General features: G+C 45.4%; 2 pseudogenes; both read right to left on the bottom strand.

Annotated features, from left to right (window-relative positions):
* Positions 1-742: 742 nt before the first annotated feature.
* On the bottom strand, positions 743-1,438 carry LOC111152209 (annotated as a pseudogene).
* A 9,147-nt stretch (positions 1,439-10,585) lies between these two features.
* On the bottom strand, positions 10,586-12,614 carry LOC111152418 (annotated as a pseudogene).
* Positions 12,615-20,133: the final 7,519 nt, after the last annotated feature.

The following is a 20,133-nucleotide window of genomic DNA, read 5'->3' as shown; positions in this document are numbered from 1 at the left end:
GTTTCTGAAAAAGTTGAAAATAGAGCTGCCCTACAATCCAGCAATTGCACTGCTAGGTATTTAGTCTAAAGATACAACTACAGTGATCCGAAGGGGCAAGTGCACCCCAATGCTTATAGCAGCAATGTCCACAATAGCCAAACTGTGGGAAGAGCCCAGATGTTTATCAGCAGATGAATGGAAAAGAATATGTGGTATATATAGATATATACCATGGATGTAACTAGAGAGTATTATGCTAAGTGAAATAATTCAATCAGAGAAAGAGATCATGTGATCTCACTCATATGTGGAATTTAAGAAACAAAACAGATTGGAAACATCTGTAGTGCCCATGTCTATAACATGAATCTGTCTAAAACCAGACAATGCCAGAGTTTTAGGAGCTCACATTCTAAGCCACCAGCTCCAATGACTAGAACTTTACATGTATCTAACAAAAACTGGAGAGATTCAGTGCTAGGTTCGAAATCAGGGTGTGTGAAGGGTCCAGATCGCTCGAGGAACTTCTTTACATGGTTCCAGCGACCTTCCCAGTCTCCAGTGTCCCCACACCCATCATCCATAGTCATTTTCTCAGCCAGCAGCTCCTTTAGTCTCCTTCTTTTCTTCTCTGGCCCCTCGCCTTCTGCTATATTGTTTTTCCACATGTGGGTTTTCTGTGAGCCTGATTACATAGCCCCCTATGTGAGCTTAGTCACAAAACCCCCTACCCATTTTCCTACCTAGTCTTGCCTGTCCTTTATTCAGTCTCATGAGTTACTAACACCGGTGAAGTTCTCTTAGAGATTTTGTCCATGATTAGGAATGCATCAAAACAATAGGTCTTCTGGTATCATGAAGAGTGACTGGCATTCCCAAGGTCAAAGGAGAATGAAGAGTAACAGCAGCACTCTCAAGATCTACAAATGGAGCTGTACATCTACTCTGGCCATATATGATCACATTTTCAGGGTGAATGCCACATCTTGTCCTAAGAGCAAGCTAAGCAGCTCCTCTACCTGCATAGAGATTCTTCTCTGTTGGTTTCCCAGGACTTGATCTATACCTAGAATAAGCATACGAGAATATACTACAATTAATCCATGATCTCAGTGGTATGTAAAAGCTGATCATCTGATCAAAATCAACAGCCTTTCCATGTGAGAAGAGTAAAGCATACAAGGCATTGGGTGAACAACACACAAAATACAGGCAATTCTGTTGCCTTGACTGGTTCTAGTCATGGAAACACTCTCAATGGCATCTTTTTCTCTAGAAGAGTACTGTCGGTCTGCTCCTTCTGACTGGTGTGAAGTCCAGCGGTTTTCAAGTTCATCACATGTTGGCATGTAAGTTGGATCAGGTGGCAAAAAGGGTAATTTCAAAGCCAGTTTTCCAGGGCAAGGTGGACAGAAGAAGAGGGGACATGTGGGTCACTAAAGGAGAGATTATTCATCTTCTCCACCAGAGGGGCCGCATCCCAGGTGTCTGGACAATAGTGTGGGGAGACAGCCCCCCCGCAACACACATACTGTCCTCCATAGGGTGAAACCCACACTGCCACCACGGCCGCTACCTCCCCTGCTGGCACTGCAGACACCACCCAGATGTGGCCAGAACTTCCTTCTCTTGGTCCTCCTTTCTCTCTTCCTCCTTAGCCTGTCACCACACAGCCAGTTCTTCTGGAGGGAGGAAGGCAGACAGGGTATGAAGGGGACAAGCAGAACCCTCATGGAGGATATGGTCACTGACTTAAATATTTTGTAAGTATTCTACTTGTGATTTCCTTTGGCCCCTTTGTTAAGAGTGTTTAATTTCTACCAATTTGTGAATTTTCCAGTTTTCCTTTTGTTGTTGATTTCTAACTGCATCCCATTGTGGTTGGATAGTTTGTGTGATATCTCTCTTTTTGATTCTGTTGAGTCTTAATTTGTGGTCTGACATGTGGAGCATCCTAGGAATGGTCCCATGTACCCTGGAGAAGAACGTGTATTCTGTTATTTGAGGGTAGAGTGTTCTGTATATGGGTGTCAGATCTAGTTGGTTTTTTATGTTTCTCAAGCCCTCTGTTTCCTTAATTTTCTTCTGCTTAGTTGCTCTATCCAATTTTGAGAATGGGTTATTGAATTCTCCAACTATTATTGTGGGTCTCTCTACTTCTGCATTTCATTCTACGAAGCTTACCTTCATAGATTTTATTGATCTGTTATTAAATGCTACTCACTTGTAATTGTTACATCTTCATGTCCTATTGAGACTTGTGTTCACATATACTGTTCTTTTTGTCTCTTCCAAATTTTTTTTAAAAGATTTTATTTATTTATTTGACAGAGATCACAAGTAGGCAGAGAGGCAGGCAGAGAGAGAGGAGGCTCTGTGCTGAGCAGAGAGCCCAATGTGGGACTCGATCCCAGGATGCTGGGATCATGATCTGAGCTGAATGCAGAGGCTTTAACCCACTGAACCACCCAGGCACCCCCCCCCCCAATTTTTTTTATTTTAAGTCCATTTTGACTGATATTAGTAGAAATTCTCCAGTTTTCTTTTGGCTATTTTGTGCACAGAATACCTTTTCCCATCCTTTCACTGTCAAACTATTTGTGTTTTTTGATAAAGTGAGTCTCTTTTAAATAACATATAGTTGGATCATTTCTCTGTCACTATTCTTCCCAGCTCTATGCTTTGATTGGAGTATATTTCTGTTCATATCTTTCTTGAATTTGGGTGAGTTTTCAGCCATTATTTCTTCAAACAATCTCTCTTACCTTTTTCTTTCTCTTCTTTCTGCAACTCCCACATTGCCTGTGTTGGTCCACTTTATGTTATATCAGTGCTCCAGTAGGCTCTCTTCTCTTTTCTTCAGTTGTGTTCATTTTGTTCCTCAGACTTGATCATTTCAATGATCCTACCTCCAAGTTCAGTGATTCTTTCTTCTACTTGCTGAAATCTGCCTTGAACACCTCTAGTAAAATTTTCATTTGAGTTATTGTGCATATCAGCACTGGAATTTCCTTTAAGTTTCTCCTTATGATTTGTGTCTCTTTGTAAATACTTTATTTTACCCATATCTAATTTTCTTGACTTCTTTAATTCTCAGAGCATCATGCATACAGTTGATTTAAAGTCCTTGTCTAGTAAGTCCACCATCTCATCTTCCATAGGAACACTTCCCGCCTTTTTTTTTTTTAAACTTGGAACGGGTCATGTTGTCCTGTTTCTTTGTACACTTGGTGTTTTGTTGTTTTTGAAAATGGGTCATCTCAATCTTATGATGTGGTAACTCTGAAAATCAGATTCTCCCATCAACATGTTTGTTGTTTGTATTAATTTCCATATTGTTCTAGGCTGTGTGCCAGAAATCATCCTTAGGTATACACATCAGCTCTCCACATGTCATTTTGAGCCTACAATTTTTCCTGAACATGTGTGTACTTTCCACATCCCCATTCCTTCCAGCCCCTCCCCCCAGTCCCCACCTCAGTGCTGTTTGTTGAGAATCTGAGAGCAGAGTGGCAGTACCTCTTTGTGGTCACAGGGCTGAGGACAGAAGACCTGAGCTCCTTTATTCCTGCTCACTCATTACCTCCCCAGTGTGTCCCTGACCTATGACACTAGCACAGGGCCCTACATAAAGGGGCAATGAATGTCTGGTCAGGTTTGGCTTGTGAAGTGTTTCCCAAAAATCTACACTGATATTGATGTTTCCTCCCCACTGAGTGCCCAGGGACTCTGGCTTTAGGGAACAGAGAGGTCTCCAAGCCAGAACTGTTGATTCCCAGATCTGCAGCCAGCCCCACAATTATGCCGGATGCTCCAATAAACACACTGCCCTTTCCATGGAGATAACTTTGGACACGAGTTCCTGTCACTCTTTCCTACTGCTTTTGCTGATGCTAGAGGCTGGGATACTGGCTCTTTCTACAGTGATGTCAAGTGATATCAATGCCAGACTCTTCAGTCCTGACCACCTCAGGTCTCACTGTCTGCTACCCTTAACAGCTAGACAGGAGCTCTGCTACTCAACCTCAGATCTCATTTCTACTCTGATGGCTGATCCAGGGATTTGAGGGTGGCTCACCACGTGCTCCAAAGGGCCTCAAGCCCTGCAGCTGAGTCAATGACCTACAACATAACTAAAGTCCCTTCCCGAGCCCAAAACATCTCAGAGGCATCTGGTGGTTAGGTGCTACCTGTCTATACTGCCCATGTGTTTGGAATATGAGTGCAGGAGGTACTCTTCATATTCCTGGTTCCTTTTTCAGGCAATCAAGACCAATTCGTACATACTAAACTCACATAGGAACTCATGCATGTGCATACACATAAAACACAGACACACAGACACACACACACACACACACACACACACACACACACAAAACTTCATAAAGAACTCCCCATGTGAAACGCCTATAAACTTTCCTCTTACCAGCTCCAAGCCCAACTTGAAGGAATTCTGATCACAGCATTCATTCATTCATTCATTCATTCATTCATTTATTCCTCTAGGTATATTCCATGAATGCCTCTGGACCAATCTCTGTGTTAGGCCTGGTAATCATTTAATGCCAGAGACTCAGCACATATTGTCCTAGTGCTTCCCATCTTACAGGAAGACAGACAATAAATAAAATTTAATAATAGTAGTACATTAGACATTGCTGCTACCTAGTGCTAGATAACAAAAAAAATCTCAAAATAATACAACCACCTTTTATTTTATCTCATTGTGTGAGTCAGTGAGGCCCAACATCAGCTCTTCTGCTCTGTGTGACATGGGCTGGGACTACAGTCATCTGGAGATCTGAATGGTTTAGAATATTCTAGAATATGTTTACTCTCAATGGGAAGTGTACTGAGGCTGTTAAATGCTGCTTGCTGCCATTACGGCCCGTTGGTGCCATCTGGTGTTAATCCAGGTCTTGAACGCTAACAAGCTCAGGGAGGAAAGAGAAACCAATAGAAGCCCATCTGGTGCCAAATATTGCTTTGTGTGCTCTCAGGACCTCTTCAGTTGTCCAAACTCAGCTTTGCCTTTCTCTGAAGGAAGATAACACCCTCACTATTTTCTCTCTCACTTCTTTTCTCAGCCTCTGCTGGTCTTCCCTGCCCCACGTGATCCCTTAGCATCGTCACCTGGGCCTGCTTCCACCAACCATAAGACAGGAGCAGGAAAGGGCCCTGGGACCAAGAACAACACTCTGGAGCAGAAACTCAAAGCCTCCCCTCCTCTCAAGCTCCAACCCGTCCACCCAAGGAGCACAGGGCATCCCTGAAGGACAAGTCCTATTACCTCTTCCTCGAGGCAAGGAAGTGGTCACAAACACAGCACCTTCTCTCCCTACATGTCTTGATCCCCACTTGCATAACCACCTGTGCACCAGGGCTGTTGCCTGCTTGTTGGCCATGCTCAGCTACAGGCACAGACCCCACCTGAAGCTCAGCCTCCTCCCTCCCCTCCCCTGAGCCAACAGCTCCTAACTGGAAGGCACATCAGGAAGCTCAGATGACTGGCAGGCAGTCTAGAAAAAGAGGCTTCAGTTGGGTCTGTACATGACCTGACTCGGGAAAACCCCACGCTCACAGCCCTCCACCCTCATCCCTGGCCCAGCTTTCAGGTGCACGAGGCCTTCACTGCTCCTTCCTGGCCCACTCTCACCTGGAATCACAGGTCCTCCCCTAATGCTCCTTGCCTGAGGCTGCCAGAGCCTTCCTGCCCCTTTCCTAGCAGGGACTCCCCAGGCAATTCAGGCAGTGCCTCTTACAGCCTTCTTGTAAATGAGATGTAGGAGATTCTTGAGACCCCATCTCTGAGGCTATTTATCCACTCTCCACATCCTGAAACTGCCACTGTCATCCCCTCTCCTGCACCTCTCCACCTGGAAATGCCCCTGGACCAATCTTGCTGAGCCTGAGGGTAGAGAGAAGTAGGGACCAGCTCAGAGCACGAAGCCTCAGCCCCCACTATCCAATCCACATCCAGAGCAAGAAGAGGTCATGCTCACCCCTCAAGGGCCCCAGGGACCTTGGCTTTGAATAGGGCTAAGGGTGTATATGTACATGTGGCTCCCACTCTCTCAGCACTCAGATTTCAGCTCCTGTTACAGGGGCTTATTGTTCCCTCCATATTGTGCAGAGGGAGACGTAAGGGACCCTCATATCCCAGAGAGCCCCTACCATCCACCCACTGCCCAGATTTCTCACTTGGGCTCCCACTGCTCTTGTTGACTTCTTGTTCTTAGAGAGAGGACTCATGCAAGAATGACTAATAAGGAAACAAGCAGCAATAAGAAAAGCAGAGGGTCGTTCCTCCATTCTGATGCACCAGGGCCTTTCCTGGAAAATGGTCTTATATTGACCCGGCTACCCCAGGGCCACAGGACTGCTGTCTCCTCCCCACCCTGCCTCCTGTCCTGACCAGGCCCAGAATGTGAGGGCACAGGGTGTGCACTGCAATTCCCTATGGCTTCCATGTAGCAAGTGAACCTCTGATCCTCTCTCTAATGGTCCTTGTGGCCACACACATCCAGTAGGCCCCATTCCCACTAGGCAGGACTCCACTAAACTGCTGGGCATACTGGTCAGGGAGATATTCCTGGGAGAGAAACAGAGCACCCAGCCTGTCAGACTGGCCCTGGCCCCCAGACTGAGGCAGCTGGGGTGCTGGGGGCGAGGGATGGAAGGAGAGCAACTAACTGTCATTCTCAGAGCACAGATCTGAGGCTGCATCTCGACCTGGTGCTTTTTAGGCGCTCAGGTTTGGCCGAGGGAACAAGTAGGTAACAAATGACAGCTGTCCTCTCGTTCCCCTGACACTACGTGATCAGACCGAGCTGTCATCCACTGCAGTTTTTGCTCACAAACATGGGCAGTGGTGAGGTGGGCTGGTGGCCTGATGGCTCGGGGCAGATTTGCCCTCCTTTGTTCTTGCAAGGACCACAAGCCCCGGGTCTGCAAGACGTGAGTTCTCTGTGTGCACCGACGTGTCGTGTGACTGTGTCGATTTCCTGTGTGTGTGGCGATGTTCTGGGGAGAGACTCTAACATCTGTCAGCGTTCATGGGACCGCTGCCCAACTTGAACAACAGTGCCAGAGACATGGGATCCTGAGAGCTGAAGTCGCGATAGGTTAAGTTTGATGTTCCCAGTGGTGTGTGGCATCCATGACTCCATGCTGGTCCTGCTGTCTCATTTCTCAACAGGACCCTGAGCAGCTGGTCACAGGCAGACGGACATGATAGACAGACTTCCGTTCTGCTTATCCTTTGCTCCCGGATGAGATGAGGCGCAGGTTACTTGCTTGCTCTAACTCTCAATTTCTCTTTGTGGGGCAGAGAGGGTTTCTTCCCCCAATGGACCAGCTCTCTGATTCCCTGTCACCATCTGAGTGTCCTCCGATTCATTCATTTCACACTTGACCCTGCCGACCTGGGGTGAGCATGGGACGCACAGATGGGAGGACTCATCCTGCAAGTTGCCCTCAGCTCAACTCTCAGGTTCCCATGTCCCAGGCACTGTTGTTCAAGTTGGCTACAAAGTTTCGGGTACCCTGGACATTCAGTAGCTTGCTAGAAGGACTCCTGGGTCTCAGGAGAACTCCATGCTGACTATTATGGTTTATTATAAGGACACGCACGAGCAGCCAGATGAACAGGCTCAGGAGTGTGGGAGCGTGCAGGTTCCGATGTGGGAGCCTCTGTCCCCGTGGGCTTGGAATGTGCCCCCCTCGGAGCACGTGAACTTGTTCGCCACTTCAGAAGCTCTGTGAACCCCACCGTAGAGCAGTCTTCATGGAAGCTTCACGACACAGGCATGCTTGATTCAGTCACTGGCTGTTGGGGATGTAAGTCAGCCTCCAGAGCCTCTCCACAGAGGTGGGGGAGGGAGGTTTATGGCTCCAACTATAGTCATGGCTTGGTCCTCCTGGTCACCAGCCCCAACCTGAACTGTTTAAGACCCTTGGCCAAGTCATCTCATTAGAGTACTGGTGACGGTCTTATCACTCAGGAGATCCCAAGGGCTGGGGAGCTGGGTGCCAGGAATCAGGGACAAAGACCACATATTTTACTTATCCCGCAGCCATGCTGTGGTCTTTGAGCACTGATCCCTTGTAGCAGTGGGACCAGAACTACGGAGATGTTGGCCCAGTACTCACATCCCATCTGGTCATTAATGGTCAGCCCGTCATCCTCCTGGAAGACAGTGTCTCCCAGGGCCTCCTAGGTCTGCTGGGTCCATTCCGTGTTGCCAGCTTCCAGAAGCAGCAATATTCTCACAGCACACGGCTTTCTCTCTCAGGGTCTGGGATGACGGAGCTAAGAGACAGTGTCATCTCTTGCTCACACTTCTTCCGAGGCGCTAATGTACTATGGATTTCCCTCATGACATAGCGAATGTATCCCCTCCTTTACCCTCGGTTACTATTTCTACTTCTCTGCATTTATACCTCATTTTCTTCCACTGGAAGGGACATTATGTGTGGCTGCTGTGCTGGTCTAGACTGTGGCAGCAACATGAGTCTGACAAGTGCCCCCCCCCCCAGTCCACTCTCGGTTATAGAGGGGAGGGAAACACAGGGACAGAACTGGCGGGTAAGGGACCACCAGGGGATGTAGCTATGCTCACAATCAGCCCCAACTTTGCCGGATGGGGTGAAGGCACAGCCCTCCCCTTCAGGCCCTTAGGAATTCCCACATCAGGGTTTAACAAAGTACTTACAGTGTCTTAGGATCCTTCCCGTTTCTGGCACTCACACTTGCATCCCTGTCCCGAGACTCTGCATCGGGTAGGATGAGAGAATGTTGAGGTGAACCACAGTCATACCGAGGTCCTCTCCCTTGGGAAGGACTGTAGAGTCACACTGGCAACTGTCCCCATCCCTCCTACTCAGATCCCCCAGGGAAAACTGTGTAGTGGGGACTGTCCTGTAGCCTCACTCACACTGGGTGGGAGCGCACACTTGTGAAGTGTAAACCGGCACCTCACGCCTCCATGGCCCCGACACCCCTTTTCCACAATGTTTCTGTTGCCTGTTCCCATTCCCCATGAAGCTGCTACTCTGTCAGCATGTCTGTATGCCCGTTGTGGGACGTAATTTTTTGTCATGTGTTTGTGGTGTGAGGAAATGTGACCGAGCATTCTTCGCTGGTTCAGTACTTTTTTTCCACATGTGCACCAAGAGCCGTGTACGAGAATGTCTCAGCAGTACTGTGTATCGTTGCCCCAGTGTGAAAAAACATAGATGCGTATGACAGGAAAATACATACATAAGTTGTAGCTTATCTGTGCAACGGGATACCACGCAGCCCTGAGGAAGACTGGACCGTGGCTACACCCTACAGTGTGGGGGAATCTCACGGACACGGCGCCGAGTGAAAGAAGCCACACACAGGAGTATGACCCTTTGTATGTGAAATTGAAGACCAGGACTAATTTATAATGTCAGAAGTCGGAGAGTGGTTACCTTTTGTGGTGACATATTGACTGGGAATCTCTGCGAAGCTCAGCGTGTTCTGCATCTTGCTCTGCGGGTAATGCGTGGAGGTGTGCACGTGTAACATTCCCTGAGCTGTCCTCACAGGACCAGTCCTCTCTGTGCATTTTATTTTTTTTAGACTTTTACTTGAAGCATAGCTATGCTCTGTGGTGTTTGTTTGTTTGTTTGTTTGTTTAATAGGACTCTATCTGTTGGCATCTATCACTGGGTAAGCAAAGCCCAATCCAGAATACGCATTCCTGTCAAGGCCCTTTCATCGCCCCCTTGGGGTTACCGTTATGGCTCTGATTTGCTAGCTATGTTCAAGGCTTTCCTACTGGGGGGTCGGCCTCCTAGCTCTCTGTGGTGTTTGGTTGGCAGCCAGAGCAGTTCTGTTTGGTATTTTGGGCCACAGAAGATGCAAGTGGACTGCAGAATTTCAGCCTTTTGCTACATTGCCACAGCTCCCTCTGTCCCCCTTATTTCCCTGACCTAGGTGGCTATCCTAAGAGAGGACACCAGGAAACCCACTCATCCATTCCAATCCACTTCCAAACTCAGAAGGTGGTTCTTGTGATGGGCATCATCATGTCCTCCTTTGATGCATCACAAATTCCCATAATGAGCAAGGCCCAGCCCCCCTGTGGCTATTCCTTTAATAGACCATGTTTCCATTGTCCTTCTGCCTGACCATGTGGCCTGGCTGTGGGCCACTGGCCTTGAGTTGGTAATTTCAAAACACGGGGGCTTTTCCCATTGTTACATTTTTTCACTGCTACACCTTAACATAAACATTAGAAGTACCCTATGGGCAAAAGACAAAATAATCCTGAGCCTGATACAGCCATGTGGTCTCGGATAATGTTGAAAAAACACTCTAATGGAGAGGACAATGCCTGGAAGAATTCCATTAAAAAGTGATAACAGTTAAAAAATACTTTTACACACTTTTTAAAAAACAGTATGACAAAATTAATAGCACATCCTATATAGTCTTCTGTAACCTTGACTTTAAGAACACAGAAGTGAACAGCTTGGTCAGCTGACCTGTGGGCAGTGATCTAACAGTTCTCCTGTAGTAAAGCTGGACTTTTAAAAAACTAGGATTGGAATCCTCAATACAATGATTTTAATCATCAGTGGCTTCACTTTCAGCTGGACCCCTAGTAAGTTTTTGAATTCTTGGTTTTGCTGCAGGACCTCTCGGTTTTGCAAAACTTTGCTATGTGCCTGCTGCTTTGGGTGTCCTTTTTCATAAAGGAAGTTCACTGTCAACTCATCCCCATTTTCTCTCTTGATCTTTCTTTCTTTCTTTTTTTTTTTTTTTTAAAGATTTCATTTATTTATCTGACAGACAGAGATTACAAGTAGGCAGAGAGGCAGGCAAAAAGAGAGGGAGGAAGCGGGCTCCCTGCTGAGCAGGGAGCCGGATCCCGGGCTTGATCCCAGGACCCTGGGATCATGACCCGAGCCAAAGGCAGAAGCTTAACCCACTGAACCACCCAGGTGCCCCCAACCCTGCTCCTTTTTAAAAAGATTTTATTTATTTGAGGGACACTTGGGTGGCTCAGTGGGTTAAGCCTCTGCCTTCGGCTCAGGTGATGATCTCAGGGTCCTGGGATTGAACCCCGCATCAGGCTCTCTGCTCGGCGGGGAGCCCGCTTCCCCCACTTTCTCTGCCTACCTCTCTGCCTACTTGTGATCTCTGTCAGATAAATAAATAAAATCTTTTAAAAAATTTTATTTATTTGAGAGAGAGAGAGCGCGCGCGAGCTTGCACAAGCAGAGGGGAGGGGCAGAGGGAGAGGGAGAGGCAGGCTCCCTGCCAAGCAGGGAGCAAGACGTGGGGTTCGATCCAAGGACCCTGAGGTCATGACCTGAGCTGAAGGCAGACACTTACCTGACTGAACCACCCAAGCACCCTATCGATCTTTCTAATGATGTCCATTTGTAGTTGTCTTTCGACAGTTTCCAGCAGAGGGCTCTCGCAGCTAGAATACAGTGTCTGTTCTCTTTACAGCATGTGTATCTGGGCATTGAATAAATAAAAACTATGGACTTCAAAACGTCTCCTTCATGGAAATGTTTCCCATAGGAAGAAACGGTAGCGTGCTGAATCCTTTGGAATCCTCCTTGGCAAGTCTTTCTGTTCTGTCTTTTTTGTGTTGGCCAAAATTATAATTTCATCTTTCATATCTATTTCCAATTGCACATAGTTGAGCTGTCTGTTACTTAAGGTTTCCAAAGCTTGAAAAGCTTCTCAAGAAATAGGAAATGCTACTCCTTATAGCTTTGATGCTTTGTGTCCACACCCATGTCAGTTTGTTCCTCATTAATTTTAATCTGTCGTGGTGCTTCCTCAGCTGCTGTCAATGGGGCAGGAGAAGATTGTGACGGCAAGTTTTTTTATATCTGTGTAATGATGCATCTTCCTTTACTGTTCCAAACACTTCATCTGTAATGTGGCTCCCTCCAAACACCCTTTTCAGAGTTGCACTTGTTCCTGCATACAATATATTTTAATGACCATGAGAATGTTCTGGAGACCAGACAGTGACTATCCAGTCACATCCCTGGGCATTCTCAGAGTCTAACCTGAACACTATGTACCATGGCTGTTTGTCCTCCAGGAGGGGCAAAACAAAGGAATCATAATTCTTACCCCAGGAATGGAAGGCTGACTACAGGATCCAGTCACAAGTGTCTCATTTTCAATAGATTTTATTAGAAGTCTATGCTTTTCATTTCTCCTCTGGAAAAAGTATCTTTAACATCTTCACTTGCTTGGAGGCAGGTCTGATGGGACGTGGCAGCCACAGGCTCCCAGCTCTGGTGCCAAGTCTGTACAGAGACATTTCGGCCTGAGTGGCACGAGTATCACCTAGGTGCCAGGAGCAGCAGAGACAGCGGTTCCTACTGAGGGTCAGGTGTCCTGCGTCAGAGGAGTCATGACATCTGTACCTTCACCTTGAAACTTCCCCAGTGTTGTTCAGGGACACGCTGCTTTGGGAAACATCCCCGGTGTTCTCCTTTACGTGTCAGTAAAACCTTTCCTTTCCCTATTCTTTGGTTTCATTGAGTCTTTTGCCTTGAACCCATCAAGAAGCGTGCCCAGTTTTCAGAAACACGACTGCCAACCTGACAACCTCACTTGGCATTTCCCTTTTTAAATTTAATTTAACTTTATCTATTTATTTGAGAGCAAGAGAGCACGAGCAGGGGGAGTGCAGGCAGAGGGAAAGAGAGAAACATTCTCCCAGGGGAGCAGGGAGCACATGCAGGCTTGACCAGGACCCTGGGACCATGATCCTGGGATATGACCTGAGCCAAAGGCTGACTATTAACTGACTGAACCGCCCAAGCACCCCTCCAGCACAATGTGTAATAGAAGCCGTGAGTGAACATTATTTTCGTGTTGTGGCTCTTAGGAGGAAAACAACCAGTCTTTCACCATTAGGTAAGATGTTAGCTTAAGGGTTTTCATAAATGCCTTTCATCAGATTGAGGAAAGTCCCTCCATTAGTAGTTGAGTTTTTATCATGAGAAGGTGTCTGATTTTGTCAAATGCTTCTTGTCCATCTGTTGAGATAAGCATGTGGCATTTTTATCTACTATATTCCTAGTATATTAATATATAGTATATACCATGAATATATATATATATATACACATATATGTATATATATATATATGTTTTACCTTGATTGATATGGATGTTTAACCAATCTTGCATTCCCAAAATAAATTTCATTGTTTGTTTAACTCTATATGTTGCTAGATTTGATTTGCTACATTTTGTTGAGATCTCTCTCTGTGTGTGTGTGTGTGTGTGTGTGTGTGTGTGTGTGTGTGTGTGAGTCTACATTCATAAGAGATATTGGTTTGTAGTTTTCTTGTCTTGTGATTTCTTTCTCTGTTTTGGTATCTGAATAATCCTAGCCTCATAGAATGAGTTGGGTTTCCTCCTCTTTTTTGGGGGGCAAGGGTTTGTAAAGAATTGTTATTAATTCTTTCAGCATATGGTATAATTTGCAAGTGAAGCCATTTGGAACTGGGCTTTTATGTGGAATAGTTTATACAATTGACTCTATCTTCTACCTCATTATAGGTATATTCAGATGGTCTATTTCTTCTTCAGTCAGCTTTAGTCATTTGTGTCTTTCTGTGTTTTTGTCTATTTTATAGAAGCAAGTTGATATTTTAGCATATAATTGTGCATCAAAATCTCCTAATTCTCTTTATTTCTGTGGGGTCAGTCCTAATATCACTTCTTTCATTGCTGATTCCGGTAATGTGGGTCATTTCTCTCTCTCTCTCTCTCTCTCTCTCTCTTTTAGTGAGTCTAGTTGAAGATTTGTCAGTTTGGTTGATCTTTTAAAGGATGACATTTGATTCAGTTAGTTTCCTATATTGTTATTTTATTCTCTTTTCTCTATTTCTTTAACTTCTGCTCTCATCTTTATTTTTTCCTTCCTTTTACCTGCCTTTTTTTAAAAAAAAGATTTTATTTATTTATTTGTCAGAGAGAGAGAGCACACAAGCAGGCAGAGTGGCAGGCAGAGGTGGAGAGAGAAGCAGGCTCCCCACCAAGCAAGGAGCCTGATGCAGGACTCAATCCCAGGACTCTGGGATCATGACCCGAGCCGAAGGCAGTGGCCTAACCGACTGAGCCACCCAGGCATCCCTTTTTACCTGCTTTTGGTTTAGTTTTCTCCTCTTTCTCCTTTAACCTAATGTTGAAGTTCAGGTAATTGATTGGATATGTTTCTTTTTCATACAGGCAGTTCCAACTATATATTTCCTCTCAGCACTGCTTTAGTCAGAACCCCTCGGGGTTGGTATGCTCTGTCTTCATTTCCATTAATCTTGAAGTATTTTCTGATTTCCATTTTGATATCTTTGACCCTTTGATTATGTAGAAGTGTGTTAATTCTGCATATTGTGAGTTTCCCAAATTCATTCCAGTTATTTCTGGTGTCATGCCACTGTGATATTTGCATTATTTTTACCCCTTTAAATTCAATGAGTTTTTTAATGGCCTAGTATAGGGCTTATCTTCTAGAAAGCTCCATGTGCATTTGAAATGTATGTATATTCTGTTCATGGCTGGAATGTTCTTTACATGTCAGACTTACACTGTTTGCCTGAGATAACTTTTTCCATCCTTTTGAGTTTAATCTGTTTGTAACTGAGATCAAGTGCGTCTACTGTAGACAGCATAGGTGGATCTTGTTTTGTGTTCAGGTGAACAATCTGCACGTTGATTGACTTATTTAAGCCACTCACTTGCAATGTTAATATTGATACTGTTGATTTATGTCGCTGTCTTACTTTTTGCTTTTTGTTTTCCATGCCTCATTCATTTCTCTCTCTTTCTTTTTAAAAAGATTTTATTTGTTTAGGAGAGAGGAGAGAGACAGAGCGAGCACAGGAGCAGGGGAGCAGGAGAAGATAGGGGGAAAGAGAAGCAAGGCTTCCCGTTGAATAGGGAGCCAGAAGCTGAGCTTGATCCCAAGACCTTGGGATCATGACCTGAGCAGAAGGCAGGTGCTTAACAAGCTGAGCCACCTGGGTGCCCCTCCACTCATTCCTTTTTACTGACAGCTTCTTATTCAGTGAATAAACTGTAATATTTTCATTATTTAATCATTAATCAGTTTATTTTGTTATTTTCTTAAGAGGTGTTTTTGCTTTTGCCAAATTTTCTACATTTTAAATTTTGTGACTTTTTTCTTTATATCATACCCATAATATATATTCAAATAACATATGTTTATATATTTGTATCATTTCCTGGTCCTGTAATATTGTATCTTATGGTTCCAATATTGAAGTTTCATGAGCTTTTTACTACTCACACTTTCTAAGGTTACTTAACCACAGTCTTTTTTCCATTTGAACTTTACATTTCTTTCTACGAGTTGCTTTTTTTCTCTGTGCAATTTTCTGTGTAAGTTTTTTGCCATGTAGGTTAAATAGAGATTTCTCTAGAGAAATTTCTTTTTTAAAAGTTTTGGATCATCACCAATCCAGGACGATTATAAACTAAGTTAATGACATGAAGTTATTTTGGCCCAATGGCTGATGATAAAGCAAATTTGGACTACAAATCACAGATGCTTAGTCCGTGTCTGCAAATTTTTGAAATAGCTGTTTCCTTACTTTTTCCCAACTTAAAGGCAAATTTCCTTAGAATGTTCTTGCACTTGAAGATAGAACAGATTGTGTCACCCTGTTCTGAGGATGTGAATCTTAGGTTCCAGATTTTCAGGGAGGGGATGTTTCTCCTGCTCCTCACATGAAGCAGCTCTGGGCATTATCTCCTCTCTATGAAGCTCCTGAGCCTGAGAAGCCAAGCTAAGATTTTCTAGATTTGTAAAATACTCTACGGATCAGAGCAACTATTCTCTCTGGCTTATGGTCCATTTATAAATTTTGGGCTAAATGATTTTTCTGTTGATTGTTCTGTACTTTTGGGTGATTTTATGTTTTTTTGTATCATTTTCATTTTTGGGAGAAGAAGCAGCCTTATTTAAAAAAAATTTTTTTTTTATTTAAATTCAATTAGCCAACACAGAGTACATCATTAGTTTCATATGTAGAGTTCAATAATTCATCAGTTCCATATAACACCAGTGCTCATCACCTCACATGGAGAGGGGCAGCCTTAAACCTTAGTCTGCTGTGTAGGTAGAAATGGAATCCCCAGTAAGTACTTTTCATTTCTGCTCTTTATCTGGCACCTGAGTCGGTGTTAGAGTGTAAGTCACCTAAACCAGTGCTGATCAGTGTCTTCTGTGAGCCAGCCCTGGTCTGGGAACTGTTCCTCAGCCCACAGAAAGTACACAGAAGTTGGAAGTGAGTATAAGTATAAGTGAGTATAAGCCAGAAAGCTCTTACCTTCTCCTGTCTGAGACTGATTATTTCCAAACAAAACTGAGCATGAATATCACGTCATTGGATCTGCTGAAACACTGCGATTATAGCTGTTCATGGACCAGACATGAAGTAGGACAGTGTCTATACTATAAAGGGTTTTCAGACTTTTGTGGAGGCCACAAGAGACCTGGTGAAATTATGGATACTCTCCCCAGAAATATGTACATAGGAAAGAAACATCAAATGTCAGTGTGTATATGAGGATCATCTGAAGTGACACAGATCTGGGTTTGTTGTTTTTTTTTTTTTTAAGATTTTATTTATTTATTTGACAGAGATCACAGGTAGGCAGAGAAGCAGGCAGAGAGAGAGGAGGAAGCAGGCTCCCCACTGAGCAGAGAACCGGATGTGGGGCCACATCCCAGGACCCTGAGATCATGACCCGAGTCGAAGGCAGAGACTTTTAACCCACTGAGCCACCCAGGTGCCCCCAGATCTGGGTTTTTAATCCCAGGAAGAGACAAAGGATGGAGAAGATGTGTTGAGCTATCACTTCATGACCCAACAATGCTACTTCACTTATCTATGAGTAGGGACTGGAGGGGAGAAACCTGGGCCATAACAACCATCAAGGGAGTAAGTTGAAAGATGAGTTTATTTATGAGTCACTCCTCATCCAAGCAGACTTGAGTGCCTACAGGGTGCAGATCAAGATCTAGTCTCAGATCACTGCTCCAATGTGGAAATTTGTCATTCTTTTCCATTCCTGAACCCCAATGTCCATTCCCAGAACTTGTACCTCTCTTCCCACGCACAGGAATGCCACATGTCAACAATCTTGTTGGGGGCAGAGACACCTCCATCCACAGAGAGGGGAACCCACTTTGCCAGTCCTGCAGGTGGACATGACATGAAGCTTCAACAGTCACGCGACCACCTGCCAGACTCGGACTCAGGACACATGACAGACACACTGGGACAGTGTCCATGCATTGGGCAGAGGGGGTCTGAGCAGTGTCACAGTCGTGTCATGCAGCTGTCAGGGGCAGCAGCGATAGCAGTCCCAGCCGCAGGGTCTAGTGTCTTCCCTCAGGGGATTCAGTGGTGTGGACAGTGGCATCAATACCCAATAGCAGGCGCTGGCTGTCTGTGGGCCCCCGTCTAGGGTCCAGTGTGGATTCTGCTCCTGGCTGTGTAGTCTCAAGCCTGTATCGTGGCTTTCCTGGAAATAAAACAAGGTCCCATATATTCTCTCTCTTCCCCGAGTCTCTGTGTAACTATATGTATGTATCACAAGGAGTCAGAAACCCATGTAAAGAGTTTCCAAGAGCAAGAATTCAGGCATTTTTTTTAACCAACTTTATAGAGATATGATTGACATACACCATTGTGTGAGTTTAGGGTACAACCTGCTGATTGATACATTTCTGTATTGCACACTGATAACAACCGTAACATTAGCTAACACGTGCATCACGTCACATAGTTACCATTTCCTTTTGTGTGATGCAGACATTAAGATCTACACTCTTGGTAACTCAGATGTTTTATGTTGAGCTGATAACTTCCTCAGTCAGTCACCTGGCTGTGCCCCATGGGAGAGGAAAAAAGCATCTCCCAGTATATCCTGCATTTTTCTTCCTACAAAAAACCACCCGAAGATTTTATTTATTTATTTGAGACAGAGAGAAAGGGAGAGAGAAAGAACAAGCGTGTGTGAGAGGGGCAGGGAGGGGTAGATGGAGAGGGAGGACATTTCAAGCAGACTCATCGCATGGGCTAGTTCTCATGACCCTGAGATCATGACCTGAGCTGAAACCAAGAGTGGGACACCCAGACACTCCCGAAAAACCATTTAAATGTGTCTGTAAGACCCCTTCCCACAATGAGGGTTCTCATCGATGACTTCAGTGTTCTCTATCTGGTGGAGTCACAGGATTGCCTGTGGCTTTGTTACCAAATACTCGGGCCTCTCCCCAGACCCACCAGCTTAAAATGTTGGGCGTGGGCCCAGGAATCACTATAGGAGAGGCTGATGTGCGGCCATGTGGGGATCCTGCTTCCTGTGCTCGTTACTCAGTGTGGGATCTGACGACCAGCAGCAGCAGCAGCAGCACCAACCTTGTTATCAACCCAGCATCTCATGCTCTACCCCAGACTGTCTAGATCTTCATAGTCCAGGAAATTCCTGTGCACACTGAGGACTGGGCCTCCCTGGTCTCTGTGCCTTCTAGACGCAGAACCGGACTGTGCAGTGCGCTCTGGGTGTGTGTTCTGATCAGCCTACTTAGCCCTGAGGAGTCCAGGGTTTGGTCCTGTTCCTTTCTCTTCTATGGTTCTCACCCCCTTGGTGACCTCATCTCTGCTGAAGGTTTTAATCATCATGTATATACTGTCGCCTCCCAAATCTATTTCTCCAGTCTGGATATTTCTCCTCCCCTGTACTCTGTATCCAACTGCCAACCTCACTGGATTTCTAATAGTTGTCTCAGATTCCACATGCCTAACCTGGATGCCTGTGATGCTGCTTCCCCCAGTGTCCTGCTTCCAGAATCTTCCCCATATCCAAGGAAGGCACTCCACATTTCTACTTGCAGTCTGAAATACTGGGTGCCCTCCTTGATTCCTCCTCCCCACCACCCAGAATGAATCTATTAGGAAATGCTGCAAAGTCCATCTGTGAATATCCAGCACCCAACCACTTCCTATTATCTTCCCTCCTCACACCCCAGACATACAGCCCACATCCCCCTCCTGGGACACAGCACTGGTTTCCTACATTTTCCCTACTGGTGGCTCACCCTGCACCTCTCGATTCTCACAGCAGCAAACAGGTGCTGCTTAGAAAGTCAATCCCATTGATCTGTTCATTCTTGTAACTCCACTCCTCACTCAGAGAAAACTCCAAAGCCTTCTAATATTCTCAGACCTCCATGATGAGGTCACCTTCTCAGTGAGGCTCCCCTGATCCCTGGAGTAAAGAAGCCGTCGTCCCTGTCTCAGCACAGGTGATCTCTGGGTCTCCTTCCTCACAGCTCCTGCCAACTTCCAACTTAAACACTTCCCTTACTACTGCGCTTACACAACACACAGTTCACTTCCTAATGACACTGGTTTGCACCATACATGTGCACCTGTGTGCGGACTTTTTCAGTAAGTCCTGTCCATGCATTTCCTCTTCTTTGTGGTTTCTGACTAATTTTTGCAGCTTCATTCATTGTTAGAAGACTGTTTTCTACATGTAACACAAACATGTGTTAAGTGACTCTTCATGTTATCAGGGAGGCTTCCAGCAACAGTAGGCTATTAGTTCTTACGTTTGGAGGGAGTCAAAATTTATACTTGGATTTCTGACTGCACGAGGGGGTCACTGTCCCATCCCCACGTTGTCGGAGGGTCAAGTGTAGTCTGCCCCTTACACTAGAACATACTCTCCATGAGACCAGCACATTTTCCCTCTTCTTAGTCTCACTCAGGTGCCCAGATGTAAACACAGCATGTCCTGTATGTGGCACATGACAGTTATCAGGGAATGAATGAGCAGCTAGAGGACTCCTTCTAGATGAGTCTCAGGAACAGCTGTTCCGAGGCAGCTCCCACCCCACGTGCATCCACTTCCCCATCAGTGCTGTCTCTCTCCCCTCACAGGGCTGCCCTCCCCTCCCTCTCTCTGCTCAGCCCCTCCCTGCACACCATCTCTCCTGCACAGCACAGCACAGCACAGCACACAGAGTTCTCTCTCCAGAAACACTGTACTCAGGCTTTTTGGGTCGTTTTCTCCAACCACAAAGAGATCTA

Source organism: Enhydra lutris, unplaced genomic scaffold (genome assembly GCF_002288905.1).
Source record: "Enhydra lutris kenyoni isolate GAN:26980312 unplaced genomic scaffold, ASM228890v2 scaffoldscaffold28, whole genome shotgun sequence".
NCBI classification, from domain to species: domain Eukaryota; kingdom Metazoa; phylum Chordata; class Mammalia; order Carnivora; family Mustelidae; genus Enhydra; species Enhydra lutris.
Note: the sequence above shows the minus strand (reverse complement) of the source record. Positions and strands in the feature narration are given on the sequence as shown.